Below are 14,109 nucleotides of genomic sequence, written 5' to 3'. Positions count from 1 at the left end.
TAATGAAATAGCCGCCAGGTGGCGATTGATAAGCACGAGGAATTCGTGCGAATATGAATGTAAAGGCATTCAGCTTTGGGGAACAGATCCGTTCACATCGATTCAATTGATTGGTAAATTTTACAAGAAAATATTTATTGTGAAAGTTTTCTGCTACTATGCAATTTCATCATATGAATGATAAATATATTTTCCATTTGTCTTCAAAGAACATAATCATGTAATATACATTTGTATAACTTGATAAAGTACGTATACATGAATCATAACATTGATATGTTTTCTATACATCTTTGTAAAGGAGCTTATGGGTGATGACGCCCGACATCTAGTGGTACGAGACAAATCCTGTAAATCTGGATTACAAACGGGCAGAGGTTTCTGAGTTTTGCCCAGAAGGAGGGTTTTATCTCAGTTTTTCCTCGGCCAGTCGACCACGTCTGTAAGCTCATTTTTTGTCAGGCATGTTGTTACCAAGACATACTTTGCTCATGTTGCTAGTTCATGCTGTATGTGTTAATCGGTTTCCCAAGGGCTTCACTGAGACTTCCAATATAATACCGTTGAAAAGTATTGCTTTTGTTGTTTTCTATCGGAGGTTATAGAATGGTATTCAGGGATGAAGAATTTCCATCACTGTAGGTGGTTCAGGAGCGGTCTCATTGGGATTTTGCCTACGGTTCAGTGGCCTACTCTGTGGAATGATATATATTCTAGACGAAGACGAATCGGAGGAATTCGTATCTCCGTCGTATTCAGACTCAGTGGGCTGAAGAGGTACTGACCGCATCCTGATCTTTTGAAAAGGTTTGGGGTTTTGATCACCAACTTCTGTATCTTCTGGCTCTGGCATGGGTATAAAAGGAAGCAGGAGATTTCGGTGCAAAGTACGTACTGGTCTCTTGCGAGACTTGAGCTGCACTTTGTACACAGACTGTCCTTCATATGGAATGTGTATTATTACATGGGTGTCCCTCACAGTTGTCAGCCGTTTATGTCACCCTCGCAAATTCACTCTGCCTACCAGAACAATATCACCTCTGTAAAGCTTTGTTTTCTTCTCTGACTTTCTGGTTGTACTTAACTTTGTTTTGCCCTGCTCTCTTCTTGGGTGCTTTTCCAGCTACTCTGTAAGCATATTTCATGCGTTCCCGCAGCTGTGAAACATATGAAGCATGGTTTACCCCATCTACATTCACTGGTGCAGTGCCAAAGTATGCGTCTATAGAGAACTGTGGGTGCCATCCGAACATCAGAAAATGGGGGCTTAACCTTGTAGAACTGCTCTTCGTTGCATTGTACGCCTGGACGAGAGAAGAAATAAACACAGCCCGATTGGACTTTTGGTCATCAGCCAAGGTACCCAACATACGAAGGAGAGTGCGGTTAAACCTCTCAGCCGAAGGACTTTCCTTAGGATGGAAGGGGGTTGTTCTGGTCTTTCTCACTTCGGCAAGCTTACAGAGTTCTTTAATGACGCGGCTCTCGAAGTTGCGTCCCTGGTCTGAGTGGAGCTGCTCTGGAAAAGAGTAATGGACTATGAAGTTTTCATAAAGAGCTTTAGCAGTCGTGAAAGCTTTCTGATTTCTACAGGGAATAGCTTTGGTATACCGTGTAAAGTGATCGGTGATTACCAAAACGTCTTCATATCCACCTTTTGACCTCTCGTGTTTCAGAAAGTCGATACAGACCAGCTGCATAGGTCTCGAGGTTTCAATGGGAACAAGATTAGCCCTTGGGACACCTGGGGTTTTACGACAAACACATGGACGACGGGAAGAAATCCGACGGTCGAAATCCGACTCCATGCCGGGCCAGTAGAAACGCTGACGTGCGAGCCAAAGGATTTCTCACGACCAGGATGACCTACGTCGTTGTGAACACCACGAAAAGCTATAGTCCTGTAAGCAGAAAAATAACAAGCTGCTGAACTTTATCACCATCCAAAGTAGCGGTTCGAAAGAAAACACCATTTTCAAGTGAAAGACGTGACATGTCACGAAGAAGGGATTTGACATCTTACGACGTTTCCTTCCCCCTCGGACGAGAACCGGAACTTAGGATGGAAATGACCTTGGCGATGTCAGGATCGTTCGACTGCTCTGTCTTCCAGTCTACCGGGTTGGATGCTGGAATAGGATTGACAATCTCTTCACTGGCCAGTTGAGGAGCTGTCACACCAGATATACATTCAACAGGAGAAATAGAAACAGATACACCAGGACAAACAGCTTTTATCTCCTCAGAGAACAAACGAGGTTTATGACTTCGATCTTCTTGCTCTTGGAGAAGTACTGCTCCCAAACCAAACCCACTTGCGTCAGTATGGACTTTGAAGGGTTAAGAAAAGTCAGCAAAAGCGAGAACAGGAAGAGAAGAAAGTCTCTCATTCAAAAGATCAAAGGAAGACTGCTGGGCATCACCACAACCCCAGTCAACTGTTTTTTTTCGTCTGGATTTCGGCTTTTTTGATTGTGTCAGTTTGTTACCGTGACCTTCAAGAAGTTCGTTTAAGGGTTGTGCTTTTTTGAATAGTCAGGATCAGTGGCGATGCCTTCTTCAGAAATAATATGGCCAAGATATGTAACTGATGATTTAAAAAGCTCACACTTTGAACCTATTAGCTTGAGACCATGAAATGAAAGACGGTGAAAAACGTTCTCTTACCTGATCACATGCTCATCGAAAGTCTCATAAAATATCAAAATATCATCAACAAAAACAAGACATTCACGGAGTAGTAGATCTCTCACGGTTCTCTTCAAAACACGCTGGAAGCTCGCGCCTGAATTACTAAACCAAAAGCCATACAATTGCACTCGTAGAAACCGAGATCCCCACGGAAAAAAGTAGTGAATTGCTTGGAATCCTCTTCCATTTCCAACTGCCAATAACGTGAGCGAAGGTTAAGTTTAGAAAAGAACTTGGAAACAACGGGAAGATCGACAGTCTCATCAAATCTTGGAAACGTGTATGCATCTTTCCTGGTACGGGAATTCAGCATACGAAAGTCGATGCAAAATCGCAGGATTCCATCTTTCTAACGAACAAGAACAGCATTGGAGGAAAAGGGGCTTTGGCTTTCATGGATGGCGCCACAATCCAACATATCTTTGATGTGCTGCCGGACTTCCTCATACATGCCAGGAGGGATTTTTCGGTATGGCTGCTTGAAGGGTGTATCATCTAAAAGGACAATCTTATGCCGGGTGATGTTGGAAAATATGCTTTTCCAGTTACCAAGAACCTGGCGAACACGAAGAAGCTGATCGGGGGACAAGTTTTCCGTGTCAATCTTAACACCAAGATCATCAACAAAATTATCACAGGGTGTAGATGAAGGAGAAGGAAAGTAAGATGTGAGGTTATTTTACACATTCAAATTGACAACACAAACTTCAGACTTCGGCCGAATAAAAATGAACCTAGTGGTCTTTTACAAACTCTGACAGGGATTTTAGCATACTTACCGTTCTGGGAGACAGAAAGTACTTGTGGTCTTACAAGATATGGAGAGTCAATGCCACAGTTCTCTGTTACAACTTTCTGAATGTTGCTATCAAGACCTCTGGCAATACCGTTAATGATCACAGTCTCATATGGTTTTATCTCAATAATGCGCTCGTAAGTGGACTTAACATAGACAGGATGGCAAACAAGAGTATAGAGTGCAAACCTCTGGCACAGTGTTCACGGAGGCGGCTGTCGCCGGCTTACAACACCGAATGATATTAGTTCCCAAGATAACAGAACAAGTTTGGTTACTCTCTGTATCTGGTACTACTAAAATGAGGACTGGTAATTCTAAGTTAAAATCAGAGATTGCAACAGCAACTTCTATGAAGCCTAGTATGTCCAATGTATGTCCACTGGCTTCTGAAACGTTTTAATCAACTCCAAAATCGTATAAATCAAAATGTTGAGGTTTATCGGGTAGGGACTGGTAAAATGAATTTGAAATGGTTGAAACCATGGACCCTGTGTCAAGTAGACCTGTTGTAGAAACATAGTGTATAAAAACAGAGCAAGTGTTTGAATCACCAAAAATACGATCTCTCTAAGTCGAAGAATGGGGAATATTAACTTCAGAATAACAATCAATGCGGCCAACATCGGGAACCACCTCTGGGCGGCCAGTATCAGATGTGGAAGCTAGTTTGGGTGGCCGGTAAGCTGCTTGCTACACGTAAACTGCTGTCTGTTGCCACTGTAACCACCTCTCCCACGCCACTGCTTGTTGCCGCGAGTTGGTCGTGTCTGCGACTGAAAATGCTCAGGATGGACTGAGGATTGCAGTTAAGAAAAATGTGTGGGAGATATGAAAAATCTGGGGGGCTATACACTGATAAAATATTCAGCCGCTGTAGGAGCAAATTGAATTTCTTATAAACACTAGACTGAACACTGCTAACCTTATTGTTAATTCGCTGTTCTAATTCAATAAATTGCTGCTGAATGTCAGGGGTATACACCGAAGCATTCATGTGGGGTTTCGACTTGGGATAAGGAGGTTGTGTTATCTCCCGCTTCACCTGCCGGATATCCCGCAAAAACTGATCATAGTCGGGTGAGGCATCCAATTTCTGACGCGTACCCTTTCACATAAAAGTTCTTTTTGACCGGATCTAGGAACCTGACCGCCTGAAAAAGCTAATTCAAGTATTGATTTAATACGACACCCGAATGCAGTGACAGAATCGTCATGCTTCTAAGTAGCATTGATGAACTCGCGCATAGAAACACCCTGTCCGGCTGGATCTGCAAGTTGACCTCAAATTTCCTGAAAATAGTATCTATTGTGGAATAATCGCCAAGAGAAACAAGAAGACGCCTACCAGTACCACGCAGAGACGATCTGAAGAACTGAAGGACCTGAGTCTCTGCCAAAGTAGTATCTCTACGAAGACAACGGACTTCAAGCTGCCACTCATAATAATTAATCTCGTTCTTGGATACGGGTTCAATTCCAGGAAAGAATGGAATTTTGGGAGGTCTAGAACTACTAGCTGTACTAGGGGTGTATGTGAAATGAGATGGTGTGAAAGCACTAGCTGTATACCCAAAGAAAGGTATGACGGGGGGTTTATGGTCAGCCTGTGCTGTAGGGGTTATTTTGGAAATAGCACCTAGGTCATACTTTGGGGTAAAAGTGTATTTCTGAGAAAAAAACTCCAACATTGCCTCATCTGACAACTGTTGTTGTGATTTCTCTCCACCAGAAGCCTGCAAACCTGGATCTGGGTATTCTGGGTCAGACATGTTTGTGCAAAAAAAATCAAAGAGACAAAAAATACAAGAAGAGACCAATCAAAGGGAATATGTGTGTAAACCAGTGAACCCTAAATTATGTAGTGTTTATGTGTAATACCAAAATAATGAACAAAAAAATGAAAACCAAGAATAATATTTAATGTAGTGTTGTGTGTAACACCAAGAATGTATTAAGGAATGTGTAAAATAATCAATAATGTTCAAGAACTGTATGCCATATAGTACAATACCAAACTGTACTAGCTATAAATGGAATTCAAGTCTCTTCAACTCATTCAAACTTAATGAAATAAAAAAAACTGAATTGAATTGAATTCTATTTGAACTGAATTATCTAAGTATAGACTGAATAAATTTAGAATATGAAAAGATTATTAAATTAAATTAACTTCATTCAAAGTGTAGTTGTTGTTGTTGTTAGTGGTGTTTGTGTTGTTGTTGTATTATATAATGTTTATATAATGTTATTTAATGTGACCCAATATCAATAAAGGTAAAGAAATGAGTTGAATAAAGTATTTGAACACAAAGTAAATGAACAACAGCATAAAAGAAAATGACTATATTTATATAAGTCACTAAATAAATTTCAGAAGTGAAAAAGAACTATGTAACTAATAAGTAACTAAGTATAAATGCCGAAATAATAAATTATTGTAAATAAGTTAAACTATTTAAGTAAAACTCGACTATATAATATCCTAAATTAATTGCATGAAATACACTACTGTAAAGAGTAGGTCAAATGATCCGAAATGTAAACAAAGTAAAGTGTCAATACACAATATTCAATAAAATTCCAATGTAGTAAACAGTTGATGAAGTGTCAACTAAGTAGGTCACTTAATCTAGTTTGTTTTGATCAATACACAATGTTCTGAACCTAAACTGTTATTGTACAAAATATTCAATACACAAGCACAGGGAATATGAGTGATCTGGAATAGAATAGAATATATATTATTAGAAAACAGCTGAAATAGTATGTGTATTATTATATATACATGTATCTGAAAGATGTTAACACCTGCGCTGCTTCAAATCTGGAATGAAAAAGATGAGGTTAATGTCAATCAACTTGAATGAGTAAAATAACAATGTAAGAAATGTAACACTGCCTAGACAAAAATGTTAAGCAGAACAATACGAAATAAATCAAGGAAAACGTCTAAACACTAACCACAAATATATGGTTATGTATACACAGATATCTACATGTACAAATATGTTTTACCACTGATATTTAATATTCAGTGATGGGTTCCTAAGACATGTACTTATGAAATAATGTGATTTGACAGATAAACACGAAAACATAAAATGAACACATAAACAAACAGACGTTAATGTATATCACTCGCTCAGATAATCTCTAAGTCACCTGAATAACTGTTTTTGTAATAAGATAAAATATATTGAAATATATATGCAAATATTTACATGCAAATGGGAATGTAGGGGTAAGATCGGAAGCGATGAAAAAAAAAGTTATACTTCACAATATTTTGTCAAAACTATAGATACACGTATGAGTATGATCTTATCACTAATAATCGCTATACAATCAAAATTTCCAATAAACACTATATCAGTATCATAATTATCAAATAAAACCATCTTATATAGACCAAACTAACCAAATATCCAGCAATATGTAATTTCACAACAAAGCAAAACATTTTAATGAATAGTATTCAATATAGTCAAAAGATTCAATAACTTTGCATATATTGTATTATTGTAAACATACTCTGGTGATGCAATATTTAAAACAAATCAGGGGAACCGAGTAGAATCACCCTATGGATAAAACACCAAGTATACCTCTATGAATTTGAACTACAAAAGATTTAAACTGACATATAGAAAAACATTTTTATGCACTCTACTAAAAAAAAAACCACAAGTCAAAAACGAAAGTGGAAAGTAGGTCATGAAAATATATGAAAAAGCGATTGAATCGTCATAAACATGAATAAAAGACGCTGTTAACAAAAAACTACATTAAATCTCCAACGAACACTATGCAATTGAATGAATTTAACCACAAACCTTCCTATCTTAATGAAAATTTAACTCTTAACGATGATAAAATTGTGTAAAAAATATATCTAGATACTGACACGTTCTTGTTTTTAAACTGGCGATGTACAAAAAATAGTGCGCATATAACACAGCAAAAATCTATCAAATATAATAAAATTGAAAAATATACTTACAATAGTTCAATCCAAATATCCAATTTTTATACAAATTGAAATATAAACTAATACAAAATCCTTCAGTGAAGAATCTATTGGGCATCACATGAACAGCTGATTTTTGTTTCTGACACAGACTCAGTCAATGTTTATAAATGTCCACAGATCGAGCGACTCGAGTATCAAAAAATAGGGAAAAGGGGAATATAAGTATGAAAACAGCAAAAAGGGGCTGGGCAGGCTGGGGGATTGGATAGTTTGGGGGTATACCGCTCCAATAGTGGTGGAGTTCCGCGCGGAGTTGAATTGACGTCTGGATGCTCGATATGGCGGACAGGGCCAACAACATTCCCACCTCAACGGGTCTTGGATGAACAATATCCTGGCCTACAGGAAGCTCTTGTCGGGAACCCAATTTGTAAAAGGTCTGATTTTAGCAACGACACTTCTCGGGGTTCTGGGTTTTTATTTATTGTGGTAATGGAAACCCTATAAACATATATTATATACATGTATAAACATAATATATTTAAATACAATACAAGACAAATATTTTTAAGACATAATACAGCGTACAGTACAATAACCTCGCCCGTGTTAAGGACCATAATATAGATACAAATGTGTTTAATTATTTAAATATTATTTTAATACCAACTACTAATCTCTAACTGTGTAATGATACAAAATAACTCACCAGGATATGATGCGATATACTATATTTAAAATATAAAACAGTTTTGTGATAAACTGAGTGTTATATAGAAAAACACCGTCTGCAGTTTGACGTTCAGGTAATGAGTGGCTAGAGGAAATAGAAAGTTAGCCTAGTGCAGTGAAGATATAAATATCGGCCAATAAAATTGTAAATTAAATATATAAAACCTGTTTAAGACATCACCCCATACAGAACATTGTACATACATGAATATTACATGTACTGAACGAATGACAATTACAAGTGACAAAACAAAACGGACTGCTGGGGTGGAGTTGACCTGTCTACAGCCGTTTGGGGCATCAAAATCAAAGGTGCTGTATTACTTACAATTATAAACTTAAAAATTAATATTTTTAGTTATGATTGAATTCTGACACAAGCTTTGAATGAATAATTTAAATGCCACAGAGTGGCGTGAGTACTTTGTGGCTACTTTTGTTGATTTTTAACTTTCTAACGGGAGGCTATTCTTACTATGACATACTCTACCAAAAATTGAAATCCATAAACCCATCGAATAAATGACGTCATTAGCGTACCATGTACAAATATTTCATATTCATTTTCCTGTTTATGGACAATTATGTAAATTAGTATAGTATTGGAGAAAAATTTCAATCAATCATGTGTGATTATGATACTTAAGATTAAGTAATCGTGACAAAAAAGATATTGTTAGCATTTCATTATGTTTTGTTTTTTATTGTATGTTATAATTCCATTACTGAATAATGGTTGTATGCAACGAACGTCTTTCAGATCTACTATTTCATCTTATCCTATTTGACAATGCATTGACTTTGCATTATCATTCATAGTGTTTGTTAAAATATCCGTACACTATATAGTCAAGTACGAATTGGCCCATGGAAGAAACGTACTCTTGGAACTCGCAACAATATTGATCATTGATCAATATCACAGTTCATTGATTCAAACCCTCACATAAATTTAGTATTTTTATCGGATTTATTTACGCCAGTTGATCTGATGTATTAATTAATGTGACGTACATTACTTATTCGTTCGGGTGATATTAAAACGAAACATGGTCAACAAAAAGATAAAGATTGGTGTCTTTCCATTTTACATTAAAATATAAGAGGCATTAGAAATAAATTAGAATATATTAAGTACTATTTCTTAGACAACGATGTTTATGCTTAACAGGGACATCCACGAAAACCACGAACATTAATGTCCCACGAACATTAATGATTTGACAGTATTTAAAAAGCAATCTGGCTTTTTACCAGGTCATTCGACTCTATTTCAGCTAGCTGACATTTATAACCAAATTTGTAACGCATTTGATGACAAATAAAGAACATGTATAGTATTTTGCGACATATTCAATACATAATAGAATGTGGCACAAAGGTCTCAATTCAAACTAAAGCAATATCGTATAAATGGAAATTTATTAGACTGGCTAATTGATTACTTAAAAGGCCAAAGTCAAAAGGTTTTTGTAAAATCATCTGTTTCAGAATCAAGAGTATTAGGAGGTGGTGTCCCTCAAGGATCCGTGTTAGGGCCTCTAGTTTTTCTTATCTATATAAATCACATAGCAGATTTTCTACTGAGCATAACTCGTCTTTTCGCAGACGACAGCTGTTTTCTTCCGTATTGTTAATATGATAAACGACACAATAAACCACGATCTAAATTTAATTTAAGCATAGTCTAAACAATGGCTGGTTTTCTTCAATCCCGCTAAAACAGAAGCTGTGTTTCTGACCTATTGTCAAAGAAACAGTCCAAATATTTCGATAACACCTTTGTTCAGTTAATTGATCACCACAAGCATCTCAGTTTAACACTCAGTAATGATGGGTCTTGGCACCAACATAGCACAAACATCATCGCAACAGCATCAACAATTATTGGTACAATGACAATGATGCAATTTAAATAACAAAGAAAAACACTTAACCACATATACCTGTCAATTCTCCGTCCGCATCTAGAATACGGATCACTTTTTTATATTTGTGGCTTATACAAATAAGAAACACTACACAAAATTCAATGAAATGAGGCTGCTCGCATAGTTACCGGTCTCACACATTCGTATTAATAAACAATCTCCTAAATGAAATTGGCTGGGTGTCCCATAAGGATAGAAGAACAGTTCAAAAGCTGACTTTATTATATAAATACAAAAACAACATCATATCATCCTATCTCGAACAATTTTTTCCTCCAAGTGTGCATGCGTTTAGGAACAACAATTACAATGTATGAAGCTCTGAAAGTTTCAAACGTAAATACAAAATGTATATATAGTGTTCCCAAAGTCCCTACATTCTATATCGAAGGTGAAAGATCCGCTTCAGTCCATCATGCTCGAATGCGTATCAATTGCAGCAACTTAAATTCCGATCTTTACAATGATCATATCGCAACGTCCCCTAACTGTGTTTGTGGTACAGAAATCGAAGGTGCTGTAAAATTCCTTTTCAAATGTAGTTGTTTTGCAATACATAGGCGTCATTTATTCCTTTCGACTAGGCATTATCTACCACTGAATGCCCATAAATTACTACACGGCTACAGTAATCTGTAAGACGAACAGAATACGTCCATTTTTCAAAGAGTGCATACATATATTGTTGCATCTAAAATATTTGAGACAATTGAATTTCAATAGGATGCCTGTCTACCATTGTATTTGTAGGATTAGCCCAAGTGACCTTGGCGACAACAGATTCGTTTCAGATACCATTTCTCGCTCTCACTCTCTTTCTTTCGTTTACCTATTTCTTAAGTCAAACTCGTACTTATCCGAAGATATTTTACTTATGTATTCACATGCAAATTGATATTGTCATAAATTTTCAATTCTAACGATAGTCTTATGTTTTCATAAATTGTGACCAAACCCAATTGTATATTGGAACGCGATTTTGATCATTGTGGCGCTAAGGTTAATAACGAGAAAAAGCGAGAATAAAATCGCGCACTCTTTTCCCTTTGATTTTTCATGGTATTTTCGAGTTATTAACTTAGTTATTTGTTGTCAACATAAAAAAACACGTCAATTTCAGCAATTAACCCTCTGCAACACTCCTTGTTGATATTTAGTTGATCATAACCTGTTAACGTGTGTATAATTTACCGCAAGAGTTGGTCAGCTGTTCGGTGTTTGGACTTTGGTAACTACTTTTGTATGACGGTAAGGTGCAAACATTTCTGGCCGATGATGTGAGGCGTTTTTGATATAAAAACAGTATTATTTTATTTTTTGAAACGAAAGGACATCAATCAGAATATGCTTGATCATGAAATGGTTGTTAATAACCGATATTTGTTCACATTCTGACAAACTGCGCAGTAACAGAGACACCGTTTCCCGGTTTATCGCATTAAATAATTAAGTTTAATCAGTATAACACAATCTACAAGCTTGATAATGCAATTTGACAGTAATTTCACATGGCAATCAAAGTAATTGACAAAATCCGGAAGCGAATTCTGCGACATGTTTTGTTGTTGTTAGCAACCGATAATGACTGGCAAGGTTAAACGTTAAACGTTGTCACAGGCCTCGACGGTACCTTATAAAATAGAATATTTTCAAAATGATGATCCAGATTTTGCAAATGAACTCCTTTAACTTGACAATCATTATTTTTATGAATTTGTGCAGTCTTCTCAAAGTCAAAATATAAAAGATTCAGATGAAAGGTCAATTTTATCATGTTTGATAAATAATGATGATTTTGATTGTGAAATAATCAACTATGATATACTTACTTTGTAAAATGATTATGATGGTACTCTGAGACCTGAAGATGTCAAGGAGATTCAAAATGTAAACAAACTGCAGTGTATACTACTATCATTTGAATGTTACTGAATAACGGTTCGGATCACCTGTTTTCATAAAATAAAATACTATTTGATTTTTTTTTATTTGCTATCATTATTGTCTTTGAAGGTGCTGAACCATGTAGCAAAGATGTGCACTACCACTAAATGTGCACTATGGAATTATGCCCAGCAAGTCCACTATCCAAATCATGCGCAACAAGTTGGGCCGATGTATTTCGCCACCCCACGGAAGTGTCCATTGTTTCGCATGTGTGCCTAAGGTTCAGGTATGTTTTTATGGTTAGATGTCACTCTGAGTTAAATAAACATGGAGTAACAGAATAAGACCAATCTTATACAATATTTATATGTACCTGTAAAAATTGTCTTTTCAAGTCAGAATTATTTTTTTAGCTTGGATTTTTTATGTTGTCAGCTTTGCATTCTTGTTCAAAAACGTTTACCTTGGCCATACTTCGAAATCCTTTTAAAAGATTCAACATAAACAACTTAAACACTCTTGATCTTAGCTTGGATTTTAAAAATGAATTTTAATTAGAACTAAAGATCTGTAAAAGTTAAACAGCTATCTGTTAGTGTCATTTTGGGTTGTTTACATTATCTTCTTGCTGACTATTTCAGTAAAAAAAAATTATTATTTGTGAAATCATTTAAAGGGGCTATACACCATATGATGAAATAGCAGGAAAAAAGGAGAAAATTGTCGAAAACTGACATAAACTTGGTATCAATGAGTACAATGCATTGAAACTAACTAACTGAAGTACCACATAGTTTACAATTATATATTCGCAGTTTTTTTCGTATTTTACCATTAAAAAAGATTATTAGGTATGTATACCTAGTAGAATTCATTTTTATGCGTGATTGGTTTGTCGATGTTATCACCTGATATTACCATGTTAGGTATATAGCTTAGATATTCCAAAGGTTTAGAGTAAGCCTTTTTAGCACAGTAGATACAACACTGGACTGCAATTTTGGCGAATCCGGATCGAAGATTTACATTTTGGTATTTTTTTTTATAATTATGACATCAAAGAGTAAAACATTTTATTAAATAATTGTCCTGAGATTTGTTACAGAAAACAACTTTTTTTGGTGCCAATCTGGTGTATAGACCCTTTAACAATAGTTAACATTTATTTGTACAGGAAAGTAGATATTTTATCTGGTGGATGAGGCCGAATTACCGGGGAAAGGAAGAGACAGTGTTGTGAGCCTGGCCTACAACTACTTTCAGCACCATGGTGTCTTTGAAAAACATGCTGAGGGATTTAGTGCTTCACCCATTTCAATCATCTATAGAATATTTAATGGATCAAAGGTTCTAACAAACTATGCAAACTTCATCCTTATTGCTGAGAAGAGATTATGAGAATCAATAGTGAATATAAAAGATGATGAAACTTTACATATATTACACCATGAAACACATTCTTACTCAGATTTTTTTTCCATTTCACATTCGATGATTGATAACCATTGGATAATTGGATTCAACCATGGCTTATGAAATGTGTCCCTCATTATAACATTGCTTTCTTCATGTACTGCATATAGCTTTAAAAAAAGAATGTATTAAATTGTCCATGTTTATTTCGTTAAAGCTGTCGGCCAAAACAAGAACAATGCTGTGCTTTGGTATTATTTAAGTTTGGAGATCTAAGTCTGGAGATCTAGCTCTTGTTGATAAATTCAATAGCACGTTTATATATATATATTGATGATATTCTAAGTTTAGATAATCCTGTATTTACAGATAACATTCATTCGATATACCCTTCACAATTGCAACTTAATAAATCTAATACATCCGTTTTAAAAGCATCCTATTTAGATTTGCAACTAGAAGTATAGGAAGATATATTGAGCATCAATATTTATGATAAACGTGATGATTTTAATTTTAAAATAATTAATTACCCTTCTTTAGATGGCGATGTTCCTATTTCACCATCGTATGGTGTTTTTATTGCACTAACTAGTTAATACGATTTGCTAGAATATGTACAGATGTGAAAAATTCAGCTCTCGCAGTAATCTTATGACGCAAAAACTTCTAAAACAGGGTTTCCG

At 35.8% G+C, this 14,109-nt stretch overlaps 1 long non-coding RNA gene across 1 annotated transcript; it reads left to right on the top strand.

Moving 5' to 3' along the window:
- The first annotated feature begins 8,299 nt into the window (after nt 1-8,299).
- LOC128243107 (uncharacterized) lies at nt 8,300-13,473 on the top strand. Its single transcript, XR_008262764.1, has 3 exons — nt 8,300-8,504; nt 12,137-12,296; nt 13,185-13,473. It is a non-coding gene; the product is annotated as an uncharacterized LOC128243107 (long non-coding RNA).
- The last annotated feature ends 636 nt before the right edge of the window (nt 13,474-14,109 follow it).

This window comes from Mya arenaria, chromosome 8 (genome assembly GCF_026914265.1).
Source record: "Mya arenaria isolate MELC-2E11 chromosome 8, ASM2691426v1".
NCBI lineage: Eukaryota > Metazoa > Mollusca > Bivalvia > Myida > Myidae > Mya > Mya arenaria.
Note: the sequence above shows the minus strand (reverse complement) of the source record. Positions and strands in the feature narration are given on the sequence as shown.